The sequence below is a fragment of the Podarcis muralis genome, chromosome 9 (assembly GCF_964188315.1).
Source record: "Podarcis muralis chromosome 9, rPodMur119.hap1.1, whole genome shotgun sequence".
Taxonomy (NCBI): Eukaryota; Metazoa; Chordata; class Lepidosauria; order Squamata; family Lacertidae; genus Podarcis; species Podarcis muralis.
Window position 1 is genome coordinate 53,940,615 of NC_135663.1, and position 22,369 is coordinate 53,962,983.

Sequence of the window (22,369 nt, forward strand, 5' to 3'; positions counted from 1 at the left end):
ACCACTTCAGATATCCTCATACTTAGGTCACATGGCAGAGAATCCAAGATGGCGGTGGTGGCATCGGATATGGATAGCACCGTCTTGCACGTGCACACACTGCACAGAGAATTTCAATATTTCAGCCAAGCCTGATTATAATAAACAGAAAGACTGGCGGGGGAAGGAGAGGCAAGGGCTTGGATGGATAAAGATATATTTACATGATATCACAACCAGTGTCAGAAAACAATACACGCTGGTTGGCCTGCACAATGAGTGGGAACATGTGGAATGTTGTGGGGAGGAGTTATGTGAAGAAAGTCTGCAAATGGGTTTGCAGGATGGGTGGCTGCCATGACAGGATTGTCCTCACATAGCCACTGACTAAGGCCTGAGCTTCCTGAGAGTACTCCATATCTGAGCTTGAAAAGTAGAGGTCTAAGTGGGTGACACATTACAAACTGACACACGAATATGCCTTGTACACATGGAGAGCAAGTAGCTAAGTAGACCAATTCCATTTATGTAAACAGCTTTGTGTCAACCCACAACCAGTCACTGCCATTTAACATCTTGAAATGGGATGGAAGACTCTTGACACAGTGGGAACAACCCACATGCCAATGCCCACTGTGTGTGTGTTTTGTCTGTCATGTGGAACAGTCACGAGTCATGGAGGCTGTTCTGAGCAATTTTCTTTACCTTTTTTTCTGAGCAATTTCTACCCAATTACTCCTATATATAGCCCAACTCTTAAAATTTGGCTGCATTTTACGCTCACCATGTCAGAGGTTGTCAAACTCTGCCTGTTTGGAATTCTGAGGGTGCCCTCCAATCATCTGTCACTCGAGGAAAGCTTGGCTCAGTTAATTTCCCTCTCTTCTCAATTGCCAGGAGAAATTAACCTAGTGTGAAAATAAAAGTCTACAGGGCAACAGCAGCTCCTCCTCTCTAAGCACTGAGATTGAAGCAAACACCTATCCTTGAGGGTTGACTTCAGGGTGACTTGAGAATTCTCATCAGTCAGACCCTGGCTATGGATATATGAATTGTTTTCTCCCATGGTTTTGAATAAATGGCCGGACATGTGTCTAATTTCATTTTACCTGTCTAATGAGTTCAAAATGTGGACACTGCTTGTTACACGGTTGATTGGTTTATATTATTATTATTTAATAATAAATAATAATAATAATAATAATAATAATAATAATAATAATGCTTTACTTTTTGTACCCAGCCTATCTGACTGGGTTGCCCCAGTAACTCTGGGTAGCTTCCAACATTATATATAAAAACACAACAACAACAACAACAGAATATCACACATTAACACCACCACCACCACCGAAACAACAACAACAACAGGGCGCCACACATTAAAAGAGTCCCAATATGAATATCACACACTAAAAGAGTCCCAATACAGGGCTGCCTTCAGATGTCTACGGAAGGTCATATACCGTAATTATTTATCTCCTTGATATCTGATGGGAGGATGTTCCACAGGGCGGGAGCAATTACTAAGAAGGCCTTCTGCCTGGTTCACTGTAACTTCACTTTTCACTGTGAGGGAACTGCCAGAAGGCCCTCAGAGATGGACCTCAGTGTCCGGGCAGAACAATGGGGGTGGAGATGCTCCTTCAGGTATACAGTGCTTTTTTTCTTTAAAAATGTTTAGGGGTACTCTCATTTTCCTACTCATATTGAAATGCTGCCCTTCAATGAGGCCAAACATAGATTCACAAAATATTTAGGGGTATGCGTACCCCTGCATCCCCCCCAGGAAAAAGCACTGTATACAGATATCCCAAAAAGCAGGCATTGGCTATTCATAAGGCTACATCTATAAAACACATCAAGGCTAGATGGACCAGTAAAGAGCTATTATCCTTTAAAATATTGAAAACTAAGTTATATGTGCTCTTTCACACAAAAGTTGCACTTTAGAAAATAATGTTCTTGATGTGGGGGGAATGTCGGAGTTTTCTTTTAAAAATATGTATTTGGGGAGTTTTGCTTCAAACTGGACATTTGAAGTGTCAAACTGGACATGCACAAGCGGTGTGAATGCTAGTCAGTTTGGAAAGTTTTTTATTTTATTTTCTTTCTTACATGGGAAAAAAAGATCCTTGATTTATTAGGTGATGTTACATTCTGCACAACAATACATTTTCCAAGCCAATAGAGTGAATCAAATCTCTTATCCTGCCTGTGCATTTTATATGCATTTCTCACCAAAAATGCTATTCTATTGGGAGCCACTGGAACCTTTTGCAGAGTTCTCACATAGCATATCCATTTTCTTCTCCAATAGACATGCAGTATTCAGAGCCAGGAACATTCCTTTTCTCAGCTCAGGGCTATACATCTAATAAAGGCCTGCAGCCGTTAACGCCCAGACCCAGAAGTCCAGAAAAACCCTCCAGAAAGTACCAAAGACACTGGAAGAACAAACCTAAGAGCAAAATGAACTGGCACCAGAAACTACAAGTAGGGCTTGTTTCACAGGATAAGAGAATGCTATCTGACAGACATGCTTTTGGATTTAGGTGCATCACTATAAAATACTAAATTATTTTAAAACACTTCCTTACCCCTCCTATGCATTTCAGTCAGAAATGACCCCAAAGGGATATACAGATATGTAACACACACCCTTTGCTATTTCATACTCAATGTTTTTATGTTCTGTTTTACCAGGGACGGTCCTCCGTTTCAAGAGCTGTCAAGTCCAAGATCAAAAAACGAGGAAGAGTACACAACTTGATGGTGTCTCTCTATAGTTAGCACGGTTGACAGCAGCCTGAGCTGGTACACAGCTCATCTGGTTGCAGTCTTCCCCACCATTGTGAGAAGTATTGCACTTTTGTTTAAATTACAGTAATTATTTAGAAATTTGCATCTAGATGCATAGATTAGCATATGCAAATTTTGTGCGCATCTCTGCCGTCTTTCGTTCTCCTTCTTGCCAATGCATCTTCTCTTTTTGCAGATTTGGCCACCCTAATGCATTCCCACTGCACCCACCCACACCCATTGTATTTTATTGATTTATGTTATTTGTTAAAAGGGCTTCCAAGTTAATTAGGTCACACTTAAAATGAAGGGTGTGTGTGTGAAATTATGTCTGCCTAATACCATTACATACAGTAGTTCAACATGATGAAAACTCATTGGATAACTCAATAGTTACTTGGATGCTGATGCAACTGATAAGAGCAGGCATAGGCAAACTCGCCCCTCCAGATGTTTGGGGACTACAATTCCCATCATCCCTGACCACTGGTCCTGTTAGCTAGGGATGATGAGAGTGGCAGTCCCAAAACATCTGGAGGGCCAAGTTTGTCTACACCTGGGTAAGAGGTTAGCCAGTTGCCATTACTTTATTATTATCATTATTATGCCTACTTCCATTTACCATATTTTTCGCTCTATAGGACGCATCCGACCATAGGACGCACCTTGTTTTAGAGGGGGAGAACAAGTAAAAAAAATTCTCTCCCTCTCTGCGCAGCGCCCCTTTAGCAAAGCGGCAGGAGAAATGGAGCCCCTTCCATTTCTCCTCCTGCTTCGCTGAAGGGGCGCTGGGCAGAGAGGGAAAGCTGTGGAGCGCCTCTCCAGCAAAGCGAAGCCAGGAGAGCAAGAGGGATCGGTGCGCACCGATCCCTCTTGCTCTCCTGGCTTCAGCGAAAGCAACCCAAAGCCTCCAGAACACGGCGGGAGCGCTCCCACTGCGCTTCGGAGACTTCGCGTTGCTATCGCTGAAGCCATGGAGCCTGCATTCGCTCCATAAGATGCACACACATTTCCCCTTAATTTTTGGAGGGGGAAAAGTGCGTCTTATAGAGCGAAAAATACAGTAAGTTGATATTGATTGATTGATTGATTGAGTGAGTGAGTGATTGAGTGATTGCATTTAAATCCCACCTTTTCCTCCAAAGGATGTCAAGGTGGTGTACATCGTTCTCCCCCTCATCAGGTAATCCCCGCAACAACCCTGAGAGGTTGGTTAGGCTGAGAGGCAGTGACTGGCCCGAGGTCCCCCAGTGAGCATCCTGGTCGAGTGGGGATTTGAACTCTAGTCTCAGGTCCTAATCTGACATAACAACCATAATACCACACTGTGTCTCAAGTTGAAAGGAGGAGTGCAGGAGTAAAGGGGTCTACGAAGCCCCACAAGAATTAATAGGAAAATCCCATAAAGTTGTTCTTCCTACCACAGTCATACCTTGGAAGTTGAACACCTTGTGAGTCAAACGTTTTGGCTCCCGAAAGCCACAAACCCGGAAGTGAGTGTTCCAGTTTGCAAACGTTTTTTGGAAGCCGAATGTCCAGCGCAGCTTCCGATTACGTGCCCGAAGCTCCTGCAACCAACTGGAATCTGTGCCTTGATTGCTGAACTGACTTCCGGACTGGCTTTCATTCGGCTTCCAAGATACGACTGTATAAACATTAATCCTTAATACTGATTCCTCTCCGCCCCCCCTTAAATTGGAGCCTTTAGAAAACAAATGCATGCACTGTATTTGCATGTACTATATTTGACAAAACAAATTCTTAAAGTGCTTCTTATGAGTACAGGAACATGAAAAGATTTGCCCATTTCAAATTTTGGGAAAGGACAGAGTTATGTACACCTCATGTACACAAAGTATCTGCAAACGCCTTACACAATCCCATAACAAATCCTAACTTTTCAGATCCGTTTTGCTGCACAACTCGTGCTCTACCAAACTGCACAGAATCCACCACCTGGCATGTTTTGGTGCCTCCAGGTGCATCTCCAAGTTCTTCTCTGCCCACTCCTTTTGTCCCTGCAGTCCCAGGCAACCAACAAAAACAGGAGATAAATTGTGACCCTGTCAGGCCACCATATATGGCTCCATTCAGCTTCCTGGGTCACAGGGTGTGCAGAGTTAAAGGCTCCTTCGATCACACTAGGACAGCAGCTTGCTGTATCCAGCACACCACATAAACCTGTGTTTGAAACCAAACAGCAAATAGCTTCCATCAGTTGTTAACCTAAACATGTAGACCTCGTTGATCGTAGCAGGACTGACTTCTGAAAACACACGCAGAGCGTTACAGATTTTTATGCAGGCTACTCCTTTGCAATCTGGGGCAAATTCTGTGCAGGGACAGGTCCATCCTTGTCCTTTTTTTTACAAAGCCAAACATGTCAGCAGTAACAAGAAACTAAATAAGGGAAGACTTTTACCACAGGAGATTTTGTGAGAGAGGTTTCAGTGTGGTTCTGGTGAGATTTCACCATATAAACCTGGGGTTTTGCCAGCCAAGGGATATAAAACAAAGCAATTACAACTGATGTTAAGTAGGATGTTGTTTAATTAGCATTTAGGGAAAAAATAAGGGATTTAAAATAATCCATACAGAAACTATAATCCAGCTGCATTTAAACTGCAATCCTTACAACGCTTCTCAAGTATGTTGTTCTACAGAGTAATCAATGTGAAGATTGCCGTCTCCTTATAGTATGATTCTGCATTTTTACCTGACAGTAAATCAATGGGACTTACTCTCCAGTCAGCGTGCACAGGTTTGCAGCTTCGGTGAATTAAACCTTCCAACACAATGTTACAAGCAACCTCATGGAGGCCTTTCTTACAATAAAAGCCACAGTGGAAGACAGAAGCAGAAATTTCACTTCAAAACTATAAAAGCAAGCACATTATCTGGCTCTTTTAAAAGCAAATATTTGTTCCCTACAATTAGTTCCTCTGACAGGTTAGGATTTGCTTCTTTAATAATAGCCTGGAGCCCGTAAGTGAGAATAAAAGTTTAGAGCAACAACAGCGTAACTCAACTCACCTTTCGTTACCGGTGTATGCAACTAGATTTTCAATTCATTTGCAGGGCCATAAGGTACATCCCGAACAGAAGAAAAGAAAAGAAAGCAGCCTTCTTCAACAGATGTCTAGCCCGACGACAAGGCATTCAACAACAAGGCATTCGAGCTCCCAATCTGATACCTGCAGGAAGAAAACTTTTTTAATTGGCTGGCCCACACAAGGAAATGCATGACATCACAGACGGCTGGAAAGACAAACTTTGCTGTGTGCACCTGAGAGATTTAAAGCAACAGTGAGCCGCACCCAACCTGTCATCTACCCAGAAACAAGTAAACTACATGTGCCTGCCTGCATACAAAGTTCAGATAACAGTCGTGTCATGTGCAATAAGATTTCCTTCCTTTTAGGATGCTCATGTCTCTTCTGCTCTCACCTTTTCCCCTTCAATAGCAAATTATTATGAAAATATGCTACAGATTTAGTAAATCATAATTAAGACTAACCGCAGGTTTGGACATAATACTGAACTCAGTTAAAAACAGAAGAGAAAGCTACAAAATTGCTCCCAGTTTTGACACAGGAGAAGAAGAAAGTGGGGGAGGGGAGTGTGAGCCTGAGGCTCATCCAGGGTCATTCATTAACAATCAACCACACTATCATTTTGTTTAAATACTGCCTCCGGCCTTGTTTGAGCATCATAATAAACCATAGTTAAATGTTGCACCAATCTTTGCTACTTTGCTCCTCCCTGGTATTGTGCAGGGGAAACAAACCACCATTTCTGGCATGCCCTTATGTCCAAACTTGGGTTTGTGTTTTATTTTACTTCCAACAAGCCGCAATCTTTTGTTCTCGTTTGTTCTTGGCTTAATTATTGTGGTTTGCTTGAGAAAAATGAGCCATGTTTTGATTCCCCTGCATACAAGAAAAATGAGCCATGTTTTGATTCCCCTGCATACAAGAGTTAAGTAAAACAAACAAACAACCAAACAAACAAATTAGCAGCAAGAATACTCATCGCGAAGTATTGGAAGACAGAAGATCTACCCACCGTGGAAGAATGGCAGATGAAGGTTATAGACTATATGGGACTGGCAGAAATGACTGGCAGAATCCGAGACCAGGGAAAAGAGACGGCGGAAGAAGATTGGAAGAAATTTAAGGACTATCTTAAGAAATATTGTAAAATTCTGGAATGTTAGAATGATGTTGATTTAGAAATTAAGGGGTTTTCAGCTGTAATGATTAGGTAAATAAGAAAAGAAAGGTCAAAAATTAAATAGAAATAAGGGGAGGGATTTGCTGATTTGAATTAATTAGAGATTGGAATACAGAAAGGGGAGGTATGAGGAGGTTGGGAAAATAGGTTTATGAATATAAGGGATTGAAATTATATTTGTTGTATTATGTATTTTGTAGGTATGTATTCTTGTTTTTCTGTTTTTGTTTTTTTTTCTATTTTATACAAATCTTTAAAAAACCTTAATAAATATCTTATAAAAAAAACAACCACCCCAAATTGGGGTTGATGGGAGCTGTCGTCTAATAACATCTGAACCATATTGGCTACCCCACAGTAAGGCAATAACAATGGTTTACCATGACATACAAAAGGGGCCTCTGTGTCCAAATTCAAACTGCCTTCACTTCTACTACACCCACTCAGTAACAGAAAACTGATTTCAGATCCCAGCCGGCACATAGAACGGCCATTAAATAAAACGTCCTCAGACATTGGCTGCCACTAAGGGAATGTCAGCCAACCCCACCCTGACTATTAGCAAGCCACCACCTTAACCAAAGATGGTCGCTGTAATAAGAATTTTAAGATCTTATATATTAAATGTTCATAAATGTACCAAGCAAACACGTACATAAATATATAAACCACATGTCTGAAGCAGCACAGGAAGACAGTCCTGAAACCATTTTGACTCCCAAGCTGACCAAATGTTTCTCTGCAAGGAGGGAGGAGGTGAAAATAACCTTCCTTGTTACAGGAATTTAGTAATCACCATTTCAAAGGGTGACAGACTACCACGAAAGGCAATCAGATAAGGCATTATCAGATAACCTGGCAGATAGGAAAAACAACAACATTCAAATTTCTGTGATAGACCACCTTTTCTGAATGTAGATATGATGTTTGTGAGGGGTGGTCTTGGGTTACACCCCTTCTGTGATGTATGTTTGATGTATGGAGGGGTGGTCTTAAGCTCCAGAGCAGGGAACTTAAAATGACTATATAAGGGCAGGCACACCTTGTTTCTGGGTCCTCTTCCTTTCCTGCGTGTGAGGGGAGCACCCTGTTGTAACAGATCAATAAAGATCAGACTTACTAGCTGCTTTGCTTCTCAATATTCTCCAATTGGCCTCTGTTATTTTCTCCTACCAATAGGGAACCCACGTAAGGAGACTATACGGGCTCTTGGATACCCGATAAGGGGAAAAGGGCAGGTTTTGTTTACAACACCGCCCAGCAGCCGTAACATTTCTACTGTATGGAAAAGATAGATATGAACATGCAATCTGAGTTAACACAAAGAAAAACAAATCTGCTGTAGAGAGGTGCCAGCAGAGAACATGCCAGAATTTTGAGTGTCTAAGAAGCAGGGCAGCTTTTGAGCAGGTTTCACACAATTGGCACTTTACTGAAACAAAAATCCCTCTTTTGTTCTGAAAGGCAACTTGCTGCGGGAGGAAATACTGGTCCACCAACTATGTGAATCACAAACAAGACAACCTTTCCAACTGCCTTACTGATTGTTGGGAAGTGCAGTTTCTTTCCAAAGCAAAAGAAGCCACTTTTGAAGATTTCCAGAAGGGACGGCCGTCCTGGCCTGTTGAACTAAAAACAATCAAGTGTCTGTTGGCACATTAGAAAGGAAATTCTCATGGCCTAAGCTTTCTTGGGCCACTCTACCAGATGCACGAAATACTCACCACAGTGGGCAGGTGTATACCCTGAACGTAAGAAGAATGAAGAAAAGTTTTCAACAAAGTGAGGCTAAAAGGTCAAACAATGCAGAACACAGAAGTAGGTGAGTCATTGTACCATGTGCAACGCAAACTAGTTCCATACAATGTGGAACTTGGGACTCATCAAATCCTGGGAGTGGCTGGCTCACTACAGAAAGTAATTGTACCTCTGTATGCGCAGAGGATATTGCTCTTTTCATTATCAGCTTTGCTAGTCCAGAGTTGGACACACCCATTTTGATTGGATTTTGTATTAATTTGAACAGCCTCTGCATACTGCTGTAACAAAAGCTGCTGTCTCTTTTGTGCTTGTGCTTTTAGTCTCTTTAAATAAAAACACAAATCCTTATTTCAATACCAGACCCTCCAAGTGTCCTTATTTTCCAGGGACAGTCCCAGATTTACAGAAGGTTTGATCCCATAATGGCCCACTTTTACTTAAAGGTAAAGGGACCCCTGACCATTAGGTCCAGTCACGGACGACTCTGGGGTTGTGGCGCTCATCTCGCTTTATGGGCCAAGGGAACCAGCGTACAGCTTCCGGGTCATGTGGCCAGCATGACTAAGCCGCTTCTGGCGAACCAGAGCAGCGCACGGAAACGCCGTTTACCTTCCTGCTGGAGTGGTACCTATTTATCTACTTGCATTTTCATGTGCTTTCAAACTGCTAGGTGGGCAGGAGCAGGGACCGAGCAATGGGAGCTCACCCCGTTGCGGGGATTCGAACCGCCAACCTTCTGATCGGCAAGCCCTAGGCTCTGTGGTTTAGACCACAGCACCACCCACATCCCATCCACTTTTACTTAGGACATCCCTACTTTCATCTACTAGGGTTTACTAAAAACATGTTTGAGTGTTGAACTGCAGTCAGAGAGCCTGTGGTATTTCCTCCTTTCCACTGTCTCCCAAGCAGTCTGCCTCTACAGCCACCCAGTTTGATTACTCAGAACTAAGTGTCTGGTGCTATGTTATTAAACAGACAAACTGCATTGCTACATTGGAGTCATTAAAGGCTGCTTGATGCTTATGATTGAAAAAATGCTAAATCTGGGTGTTGCACTTTTTAATCTCCAAACTGAGAGGCAGCCTGTTTGACTGAAAGGAGAGCAACATCGTATGCTGGTCTCAAAACAGACAAGGGCCCTGTTGCTGAAATTATACCCCACGATTTAGGAGTTTACTGCCTTCATTTCTGCAGGTCTTTAACACATCCTTGTGTGGCTTACCACAGAATGGTTTGCTCTCACAACAAATAATGGCACATTCCATCTGAATTTGATGAGATGTACTGCTGATAAAGATCCGTATACTTTAAAACTGCAGTGTGGTTTAAATTTACCCTGCCACACTGGGCTTGCACCATCATTTATTCTTCCAGTACATTCAATAAAACACAGATAGCAAATGATAGCAGATAGCAAAATGAAGGCTAGTAGATGCAGCACAAAAAAGCTGATAATAGAAGTAATCCAAAAGTGTTGAAATAGAAATTATTTCATGAAGTATTTTTTTCATTGTGATGAAGTTACTCTCCAGACTGACCGATTGTTAGGGAGGGGTGGGGAATGACAGGAAGAGGGTCCTTGGAAAGGAAGATTAAAAGTAGCAAAGAGGAAAGGAGAGCCTTTAGAAAGCAGCAGATGGGTGGAATGGAGACGGGGGGGGGGGGACGGGACTGGAAGAAAGGAGGGAATGAAAATACGAGTACTGTATGTATGGCCAGGAGCTGGCAAAAGAGAGGAGAACTGATGTTCACATGCTGTTTTCAAGCAAGAAGCCAAATCTAGGATTTTGTGGCTCTAGCATTCCCGTTAGAAATGCAACCTGCACCGAGTTCCAATCCTTTTTCTACAAAAAAAGGTGCAGCAAGAAGGGGGAAACCCCTGGCAAATGGGGAAAGAGGGACCAGGAAGCAAAGGGGCAGGAAAAGAAGAAATATCCAAAATATTTCAGACCTGCCAGTAGAAGAGAAGAGGAAACAGTATTAACAAAATATTGAACTTGTAATAGAAGCTCCCCAATGAAGGACCTGGGAGGTTCAAAATTGGATATTTACTTCTTTCCCCAACTCATTTGCTTCCTGCTCCCCACCTGCCATCTACAAAAGGGATCCTTCTTCTACCCTGAGTTGACCAGATTTCAAATCTGCAGTGGCCACCACAATATAGACTTCTTATCTGCCTGTTTGGTTCTCCATATTAAAATGCATCACCTGAACCAGAGCTTCTTTGGGTGGCAGGTTTTAACAGCGGGGTTGAGGTTAATGCGGGGAGCAAAGAAGCAACCTTCTACATGCAATGTGTAATAACGTTCTTGCAAAAGAGGACTGCCCCACACTCAATCTCCACAAGGTATGAATTGGCCTTGAGGCCTGGAGGATCACCTTCAGAGAAAGATCACTTTCAGAGAAAGATCACTTTCAGAGAAAGACTGCAGTCCTTGAAAGAATTACAGCTCGAGCCTGCAATTTTTCTGAGCTATAAATCCTGCTAAATGAGAGAGAGAATGTGTGCTTTGCATACAGGAGATCCCAGACTCAATCCCTACTATCTCCAGGTAGGGCTGGCAAAGACCTCTGTTTGAAACTCTGGAGAACTAGGTGGACCAATGAGCTAGCCTACGGCAGAGTCCTATATTCTTTACCAGGGCTGTCCAACTTTTCATACCAAGTGGACTGCAAGAGTACCTCAACACGGAACCTGCGGGCTGCACACTGCCTTGTCACGTGGTGGTGGTGGTGGTGGTGGGGTGCCACCCCAGCCCTCGCTCTGCCTTCCCAAAGCTGGCCAGACAGGGGCTGTGAGAAGGAGGCACAAGGCTCTGGCAGGGTGTCATGAACTGGCAGGACAATTGGGATGAGGCAGAGAAAACTGGCGAGGGGTGTAGCCTGGACTGAGACATGCTGGGGCAAGCTAGGGATGAGGAAGGAGAGGTTGGTACTCACAGGGTGATGGAGGATGATGAAGGGATGGGGGTCAGTACACAGGAGCCAGAGCAGCAGGACCCATCACCAGAGCCAGAAAGGCCCCTGTCTCCCCAAACATGGTGAGCTCTGAGGCGCAGGGAGAAGCAGGAGAGGTGCTCCAGGAAGCTGAGGCAAGCAAGCTCCTTAGCTGACCAGGTGGGGCTCGCTAGCCCTGAGAGAAGGTGTGTGAGTCCTCAGCTGAAGTTGGCTTGGAACAGGTGAGGGCTGCCTGCCTCATCAAGCGCAGATGCTGCAGTCAGCATGCAAGGAACAAAAGGGAAGCAGAGCTGAGGTGCTGTGTCTGCACAACTGCCCATGTTGATGGGCCTCAGCTTGGATGCTCCAGGATCTTTGTGGGACTGAGCTTCTGTTTGGATTTTTGACAAGTGGATTGATCCTGAACTGGGGGCTTAACATACTGACTTGCTGCCTGGTAGGCCAAGGGTTCAGGACACAGGGTCCTAGAGCCCTCCTACTTCCTTCCCAAAACTGGGAAAGCACTAACTTGGCTTTGGGAAGGCAGCAAGAGGAATCTAGGACCCTGCCAGAGCCCTCATGCCTCCTTCCCAAAGCCCAGTACCTTGCTTACCCAGTTTTGGGAATGCAGTACAATGTCAAATGTTGCCAATGGCTACTAAAAAAGGCCTCAAGGGCCACATGCAGCCCGCAGGCCTCTCATTGAATCACCCAGTTCATTACTATGGACAGTGAGACTTACACCCAACTAAATGAACACATTATATAGCTCATTAACACTGTGGCTAAGGTGTGATTTTATGCCTTGAAACAGGGTTGGAATAACCAACTATGCTGCCCAGCAGAGGTGTCAAACAATCATAGAATCATAGAATCATAGAGTTGGAAGAGACCACAAGGGCCATCGAGTCCAACCCCCTGCCAAGCAGGAAACACCATCAGAGCACTCCTGACATATGGTTGTCAAGCCTGTGCTTAAAGACCTCTAAAGAAGGAGACTCCACCACACTCCTTGGCAGCAAATTCCACTGTCGAACAGCTCTTACTGTCAGGAAGTTCTTCCTAATGTTTAGGTGGAATCTTCTTTCTTGTAGTTTGGATCCATTGCTCTGTGCCCGCTTCTCTGGAGCAGCAGAAAACAACCTTTCTCCCTCCTCTATGTGACATCCTTTTATATATTTGAACATGGCTATCATATCACCCCTTAACCTCCTCTTCTCCAGGCTAAACATGCCCAGCTCCCTTAGCCGTTCCTCATAAGGCATCATTTCCAGGCCTTCGATGGCCCTGTTTTCAGATCGTTGCCAGCGATTTCCTGAAGTAAAAGGAGCCTGTTTCAGATTTCTACAACTCAGAATGCAATGAATTATCAGCTAACAATGGTACTTTCCCCCTCAAGATATAGGCAAATTTAAACTTGGCCTTGCAGTGAGGTAGCCTGGAGGCTTCCTGTCAGAATTTTGGCAACCAGCCAGACTTGGGTCCAAGGCTGTTCAGCCAATTAGTGTGCAGAAGGAAGAGCAGGAATAGGTCATAACTATGAATATGATTTTAAGACACAGTGGTATCGGTCTTGGAACTGTGTTTCCCCTCCGATAAGAAAAACACAACCTATTAAATCTTAAAAGCGAGAGTGTTTCTAGAGATTAGCTATAGTAACCCATGAATCCCACTATAGGTTCTTGGTATGATAAAATACACATTCACAGCTGGAGAACGTAAGGTTTTGAAACCCCACAAAGCAGCTGAAGAACAAGAAAAAAGCAGCAACCCACAGAGATCAAAGGCGCATTTCACCAAATAAAGCTATTTCTTTTGGGCTGATTTTTCTTCTGCTTTGTTTTCAGCCCAAATAATAAGTTTGGGGGTGGGGTGGGGAGGAAATTGCAAACACTTGCTAAAGTTTCTTCTTCAACACTGTAGACTCCCTAAGCTTGCTTTATTAAGAATTGAATTTATACACAATGCCACAACTGCCAATAGAAGACAGAGAATTCTAGACCCTGGTCGTCCATGACAATTATTCTGTATTGGGCAAAATCAGAAGGGTGCTTAGGCTGTGACATGTACTCAAGTCAGCACCATAGACCAGTCCTGATTCCCAATATGCTTTTCCTGCAGCACAGATAGAAATAACATAGTATGGACAAGCAGCGGACTGCAGCAGTAATGCTCCACACCCCATTTTCCTAGTGAAAAGAAAGGGAAATTTACTGCACCATATTTCATGGAATCTTATACGTCAGATATAAATATTCCTATTAGAAATGTCATGCAATGTCAGTAAATTTTGGGTGTATGTATTTTATACAACCAATGATTAATATGATAGTCCATTCTCAAACATGTGGGGGAAACAAATTTGAGGTTTCTTACAATCAAGTTGTGGATAAATTTTATTAACTCACTCACTAACTAACTAACTAACTAAATAAATGTGTTATATTTTGCCATCGGACCCTCATTGTTTCTTGGTTACATGAAAACAACAGTATTATTAGAAGATCAGGAAAAGGTTATTTACCTCCTCACAGCCACAATAATCTCTTATCACCTATAAATTTTTTGGCATCGGTTTGTAGAGAAACAATGGAGTGTGCCTCCGGGGGTGAAGTCAAATCGCTGGAGAATTAGAGCAACAGCTGTGGCTGCAGAGATCAGTAACTTGTAACTGCTGCCTCCCACATTGTTTTTTGTTGTGTTAGCAGCACTGAGGTGACCTTTCCAGAGCGTAAGCCTGGGCAGTGTGTATGAAGGTCCTGGGCTGTTCAGGTGACACAACCTTCCTCTTGGCCTCACTGATATGGTCCAAAGGAAAGCAGAACAATGCATTTGGCAACAGGAGTGGCCAGAAGGAGATGCATAAAACACCATCCAACTGTCTTAGGGACTCCACTCTGGATTTGTTTAAGGTTTACTCCTTTGGCCTTTTATTCTCCTGAAGATGTTCTGCAAGGCAGCAGGTACAAATTTTCCCCTGGGGTTTACTCTCAAAACCTTTCTCACAAATGAGTATAGCCACGAGGCAGTGGAAGTTTAGGACTAGAGTTTTCCCTCTCCTAGATGGGCCACCTTCCTAGGTTAAAAAACCCCATCTGCCTCTCATTTCCCTCTAAAGCACTTGCAGTGGCAGCCTTCTTGATCATCAGACCCACCAGAGATACTACAGCTCCCCTAACATCCCATATGCCAATCAATAGAAAAACGCCCCATTAAAATCTGATTGTCTATGATGAGTCTGCGATATTGTATCTATGATAAAATGAACAAACTTGGTAAAAGAGAAGGTGGGCAAATAGCTAATAATTTTTTGAGAAACAGAATGTTACAATGCACTGGAATATTTCAAGCATTAAGTGAAATTTTCACCCATTTTCCCCATCGCAAGATGTTAGTGAGGTATAACATTACAATTTCTTTTTAGCCATTGGATGATAATATGTAAAGCTTTGAAGAGCATGCCATGTATATATATAAAAAAAGTTCAAGGATTAATCTCTGCTCCTAGCACATTCATTAGGTGAATTGAAAAGCAAGCATGTTACATAACCAGTCTAGAGACAATTACGTTTTCTCTCTCCAAAGTTCACAGTATTAATAGCCATCTAACTAAAGGGAGGTGAATACAACCATGCATGCAACTGTGCTTCGATTCACTGGCTGCCATCCAAAGAGCAGTGCAATTAGTTATGCATGCCTAAGAGCACTATGGGATTATATTTTTCAAACCACAACACACACCCGATATCACATGGTGGAGCACATTTGAAACCCACAGGACTTTCAAAAGCAGTTTCTAATATGGCCTGGGAGTTTGCTGTTGAAAAAATGATTGAAAGTTCTTTTAAAAAATCACACAGGCCACACCCAAGGATCCTAGCCATTGGAAAACAATGTGTTGGGGTTGGATGGTGGGGAATAAAGATTATTTGCTAGGAATAGATCATAGCAAATTGCAATCGTTCCTGAGCAAACGGAAACTAATGTAGCGCCAGAATGTAGCCTCTGACAAGCCAGTTATTTTTCCTGTTATGTGTATAGATTAGTAACTACAGTGGTACCTTGGGTTAAGAACTTAATTCGTTCTGGAGGTCTGTTCTTAACCTGAAACTGTTCTTAAGCTGAGGTACCACTTTAGCTAATGGGGCCTCCCGCTGCCGCCACACGATTTCTGTTCTCATACTGAAGCAAAGTTTTTAACCCGAGGTACTATTTCTGGGTAAGCTGAGTCTGTAACCTGAAGCGTCTGTAACCTGAAGCATCTATAACCCAAGGTACCACTGTAGTTCAAAAGCACACACAGCATCGTTCTCTTTTCTGCTGCATCTGTTTGCCACCAGCACTGCCTGCGCTCCTGGGAGGTGTACACCAATCTTGGCCTAAATATCAGTGCAGTAGGCTAATATCACTGTTATGTTGTATGAAGTTGGTAGGAGACTAGGGCTGTGAAACCCTGTGCCATCAAAGCACATTTCATAGAATCATAGAATCATAGAGTTGGAATAGACCACAAGGGCCATTGAGTCCAACCCCCTGCCAAGCAGGTAACACGTTCTTTTCTTCAAAGAATTCTGGGCAATGTAGTTTGTTAAGGGTTGCTGGAAATTGTAACTCTGCGAAAGCTAAACTTCATCAGGCCAACCAAGGCTGACTCAGTCCCATGGCCAAGCCTGAACCCAGATTGGAATGGATCTAAATAATCGGTGTCATCCAAGAATGCTTGTGGCTGCATAATGATATGTTGTTGTTGTTGTTGCTGCTGATGCTCCTCTGACAAGAGACTATTATTGACAGCACCAACAATAATGAGAGGGGAGGAGCAATGAATGCTGCTGATTGACAGTACCAGCCACACACTTTCTTCAAAGCAAGTAATGCTTATAACCAGTGTTTTGGTTGTTGTTTTTAAGAAAAACAGGTGCCGGTACTCATCATGAAGTTGTTACAGTGAGTGCTACACTTTTAACATTTGAAAAATTTCCTCCAGAAAAAAGCACTGCTTTAAAGCCCTAAACGGCCTCGGTCCAGTATACCTGAAGGAACATCTCCACCTCCATCGTTCTGCCTGGACACTGAGGTCCAGCGCCGAGGGCCTTCTGGCAGTTCCCTCACTGCGAGAAGCCAAGTTACAGGGAACCAGGCAGAGGGCCTTCTCGGTAGTGGCACCCGCCCTGTGGAACGCCCTCCCACCAGATCTCAAAGAGAAAAATAACTACCAAACTTTTAGAAGACATCTGAAGGCAGCCCTGTTTAGGGAAGTTTTTAATGTTTATTAGGTTATTGTATTTTAGTGTTTTGTTGGAAGCTGCCCAGAGTGGCTGGGGAAACCCAGCCAGGTGGGCGGGGTATAAATAATAAATTATCATCATCATCATCATATAACAATTCCTTTTAGATTAAAAGGAATGAGACTCTTGAACTGTCATTTAAATACTGTCTCCATCATTTCCCCAAAGCTCCATGGAAGATTGGAAAAATGGATTAGAAAATGCTGACATATTCTTAAAAGCTTGCCTTGAATGTTGATGTCTCTTCCTTGCTAACAGCTAACAGTAAGGCACTGTTTCTAACACACGACGTTTTATGCACATTACAAATTAAGCAAGCTGTGTGGAGAAGAGACTATAAAGTCCTCTCCTTCCCCTCATCACCTGAGAAGTTTAGCAAAGGACCATTATCTCTAATTTAGACATCTGAAGAGAGGATGCAAAAGCCAGGAAGGAAGCTTTCAAAATCTGTACAAAAATACTCTTAGAAAAGGCCTTCCAAAGGGAATATTACAACAGGATACAGTTAAGAAAAACAAGAGACGAGAATGAGGAGGAGAATGTCAAACTGTAAACAAAACAAAACAAAACAATACATCGGGAAAGTAACCCAAGGAAAACATCTCAAAGCACTGCAAGAATGGTTTGGGGGTAATGTATAATAAATACATGGTTAAAATGTTTCCTGCTTAAAACATAATTCTAAGCATGTATGTAAACATTTGGGGGAATTAACATGTACTTTTCCAAATGTACAATTATATGATGCCCAGAAAACAGAACTTTGTGGACTCCCACTGCTTGTGTTCATCTTATAGCTCCTTTGAAGCCATGTGATGGGATATAAATCTCAAAAGTACATAAATGCATGCATGCATCCATCTGTAAATCTAGGCCATACATACTCGCTTTAGGCCACCAAAGTATCAAGACAGAATTCTTTTGACATTATAAGAAGATACTCTGCTCTCTCCTCACATTATTTCCTGAAGTACTAAAAGGCCTGATAGGCAAACTCCACCCGGGACCCTTTCTTGGAGAGACTTGAAAGCATGAAATACTCAACATTTATATGGTGCGTTTCATATGTTCAAAGCTCTCTGTGTACATTATCTCAGTATTAATCATCACAAAACCTTGTAAAGTAGGCTAGTATTATCTCCATATTTCTCAAACTCCATTGAAATGAATGGCAGCTGTGCAAGAGACAGTAAATGGAGCTCTTTGGGTTTTTTGTCTTAGGCTTCAAACTCTCTTGAGCCAGCCCTTGGATTTGCCAAGACGCGGGTGGCGCTGTGGGTTAAACCACAGAGCCTAGGACTTGCTGATCAGAAGGTTGGCGGTTCGAATCCCTGCGACAGGGTGAGCTCCCGTTGCTCGGTCCCTGCTCCTGCCAGCCTAGCAGTTCGAAAGCACATCAAAGTGCAAGTAGATAAATAGGTACCGCTCCGGTGGGAAGGTAAGCGGCGTTTCCATGTGCTGCTCTGGTTCGCCAGAAGTGGCTTAGTCATACTGGCCACATGACCCGGAAGTTGTACGCCGGCTCCCTTGGCCAATAAAGTGAAATGAGCGCCGCAACCCCAGAGTCGGTCACGACTGGACCTAATGGTCAGGGGTCCCTTTACCTTTACTTTATCTAAGCGTTACTGGCAGGGGGCACCTATAAATATATGCACTGAGAATGAAAGGAAGTAAAAACGTGCAATTTTTATTGCTTCGGGTTCACAATAATGTATGTGGAAGTGTGTGCCAATTTCTATTCTTAAGTTTCTTTCACAGATGTGTGCAAAGCCTTCTCCCTGGTTCCAATGTAACTGAGAAATATGGCAAGGAATACGATCTGGGGACTGGGGCATTTTTTGTTTGGAGGAGGGTTGAAGTGAGTAAGAAGGGACAAGAGGTTTATCCAATTATGCACATTTGGGGGGGGGGGAAGGTAGATTGAGAGAACTTTTTCCTCCTTTCTTATGAGAAGATGCTAGAACCAGGGATCATCACCCTATGAAGCTGAACGGTGGGAGAGTCCAGACAGACAAAAGAAAGGACCTTTTCGCACAGCACATAGTTAAATTATAAAATTGACTAACACAAGTTGTAGTGATGACCACCAACTTGGATTGCTTTAAAGGGGAATTAAAAAAATTCATGGTGGGTAAGGCTACCAATGGGTATCCGCCATGATAGGTGCATGCAGTAGGCCTCTGAATCCCAACTGCTGAAGAATGTGAGCAACAGGACTCTTGCGTTCATGTTCCGTTTGTCCCTTCCCATAGGCATCTAGTTGGTCACTGTGAGAAAAAAGGACGCTGGACTGCATAGGTCTTTGGTCTAATCCAAAGGGGCTTTCCTTATATGGTGGAACTTCAGTTGTCGAACGTAAACTATTCCAGAAGAATATTTGACTTCCGGACCTTTGGACAACCGAGGCGCAAAGGGTTGTCAGCAATTTCAATGGTGAAAATTGAGAAATGCGCCTTGGAAGCCGTTCGACTTCGGAGGCGCGTTCTAAAATGGAAGCAATTACTTACAGGTTTTCAGCGTTCACGAAAACTGAGACACACGAAAACTGAGCTTCCACTGTATTCGCAAATGAGAGAAAACGTGATAGTCTTCAGTGTCTGTATTTTTAGAAATCAAAAAATAAATAAGTAAAAAACCCAAACACTACGCCCTTGAGGAAACTAACCATCGCTAGCCAGAGCTGCCTCAAGGAAATACACTCACCACACTATAGCCATGGTCACCACCACAACTGTGTGAACAGCTGCCATGATGTGGATGTGCTCTGACTATGGGAGGTAGGATCATGATCAAAGTTATATATAAACAATTTTAGATCAACTACCAGAAGAAAACCAGGGTGGAGGTATAGGGGAGGGAGATTACAGAAAAATATCCTTTATTTATAGTATTCCTCCCACTGAAAACTTAGGAAAGAGATCGGAAGTGGCTTTTCTGATCTTGGCAACAGAATTCAATTATTGGATAGTATAACAGGATGCCCTAATTGGGAATGGGTTTTCTGGACTGGGATATGTAGGAATAAAGAGGATAGCCTACATTTCAAGAACCACAGGCCGCATTTGTCCTGGAGGACAGAATCGTTCCAGTGCTCTGCCTGATCACATGTCACATGTGAGACCGAAACATAATATGTCCCTTCTATGGCTTAAATTTCGGAGTGCACCCTTGTGGCTGGCGTTCACAAGGATCCTCAGATGTACATTTGGATGCAGTTATCATGGGAAAATCCCATGTATGGCTTTACTTGAGAATGGGTCTCAATTTCTCAGAGCTCAGACAAACTACATCAGCGGTAAAGCAGTGAGACTAATGAGATACTCTCTGTTTGCCATATGAGTCCTAAACCAAAATGAAATAATATTTCAGCCAAGCAATAGCAGCAAAAAAACGAAGTGCTTATTTCCCCCCTCTTGCTAGTGCATGATATAGTGCCAATGAAATGCAACCTAGAACTTGCAAGTAAAAACGTGAGGCAGGTGGACGACAATACTGTATCAACAAGAAGCTCTGTACCGTTCGAATCTGCTATTACTTCTTACATTATCTGCTAGAATAAAGCATGAAAAAAGAGTCTGTTCAGGTCTTGACAAGCTTGGCAAAAGTTTTTGTTTTCCTACCGCAAAATATAGGCCTTAAAGGTTTAATTGATTAGAATTGGATTAATCATTTTTGTATTGATCAGCTAAAAAGGTGCCCTAACTGGTGGGTCAAAAATTGTTGTTGTTAGTGCACAGTTATAAACACTACCGATGGCAACCATCACTTCCACTAATAGTAAACTTAGCTGGTGATTAATGACAGAATTGTAGCCAAAATGGGGCCACTGAGGAATGAGAGGGCGGTGTCAGCATGCGTGGTAGAATCCCAAAGTTTGCAGAAGCAGAAAATAAAAAGCTTAACGGAGGTGGGGACTGAGCATGCTCAACAGGCACAGAATATTAAGTGTGGGTGGGTGGGGTTTTTTGGGGGGCAGGGTTAAGAAACAGAAAACTCTGGGGGAAGGGGAGTGAAGTTTGATATTGACTGTATGCTGTATTCAGAATTATTGTAATCTCTTGTTTTCAGCAGTATATTTACCAACACTCCCACTGCCTCCTGTCATTGCCTCCTTATAGGAAGTACATATTTTTAATCAGCATTTAAATTAAGGTAGAAACTCAGGCACATGACCTGCTTATAGTTCCAGGGCTAAACATTTATTTCAGGTGGTAAGCCAACCTTTTCCCCTTTTCTTTTTCTGATATCTGCCGCCTTGCAGGAGAAGAGAGTATTTGTTAAGCATGTCCAGAGAAATCGCAGTCGCTTGCAACACAGCTCTGGCACTTCTTATCTTACAATTTAATCAGTCAAAGCTGGCTGTTTCATTAGGTAATGAACTCACTCTGAATTATACCAATTAAGTAGGTTTGGGAAAAATAGGGCTTTTTTCCCAGCTGGAATTCACCAGAACTCAGTTCCAGAACCTCTCAGGTGGGCTCCATTGCCATCCTAAGAGAATGAAGTGAGTTCTGGCACCTCTTTTTCTAGAAAAATAGCACTGAGTAAAACCATTGTGAAGCTTGTTTGAAGAACATTTGTTCAGGCTTGTAAATGGGTCACTGACCTGGTGAGTAAGAACTGTCTCCAGGCAAAGAAGTTTTTGTAAGGTAGTTACTTTTTCCTTTAAACAGTAAATAACTAACACAGGTATTTGAGGGCAGGTAGGCTATCGCATATGTGTGAACTAATAACTTTTGTGGCTTTACTTGAATGGTTGATATAACCATTTGAGGAAATCCTATTTCTTCCGCTTGCATTTTTGGTCCCCACTTCCTTCAAATACATCCAAGGTTGTCATTGACGTCACATTGTAAATCTGGGTTGCAAAGACCCTAAACTGAAAGTTTCCTCAAAGAATAGTCATTGCCTCCAGGAACATTTCTGCAAAGACCATTCTGGCAGCAGATTTATCTATTGGGACAAGACTAGTTACTCATAGCAAAGCATCATTTGTCATGTTTATGAAGACAGGCAATGGAAAAGACAACTGCAATTGCAAAGGTTGCTAGAGGTTGCCTTGGTCTTTAAGAGATAAAAATGAATGAAAGAGTCCATTGATTCTTCATATTTGTTCAATCCAAGGGGTGACCAAGGAAGGGCCAAAACCATCTATCTTCTGCAGCAGAAACAAAATGGACATCCCAAAGGGGCATGTAAAAAGACAAACAGGAGACTTCCTTTTTAAAATAGTGACTCATGGAGAGATTATTATCTTGCAGACCAGAAGTAGAACACATACACTCATGTTGTCTTAAGACAATACCATTTTCTCCAGCTGGTTACGGTTTTGTAAATCAGTTCTGCACAATCAGTTTTTCAGCCCA

At 42.8% G+C, this 22,369-nt stretch overlaps 1 protein-coding gene across 2 annotated transcripts in view; it reads right to left on the reverse strand.

The window, feature by feature from the left end:
* Positions 1-22,369, reverse strand: part of LNX1 (ligand of numb-protein X 1) — a 121,312-nt gene that overhangs the window by 87,949 nt on the left and 10,994 nt on the right. For both annotated transcript variants that reach the window (XM_028744381.2, XM_028744384.2), the window contains exon 2: positions 5,815-5,975. The gene's annotated coding sequence lies outside the window, so the exon portion shown is untranslated. The remainder of the gene's footprint in view (positions 1-5,814; positions 5,976-22,369) is intronic.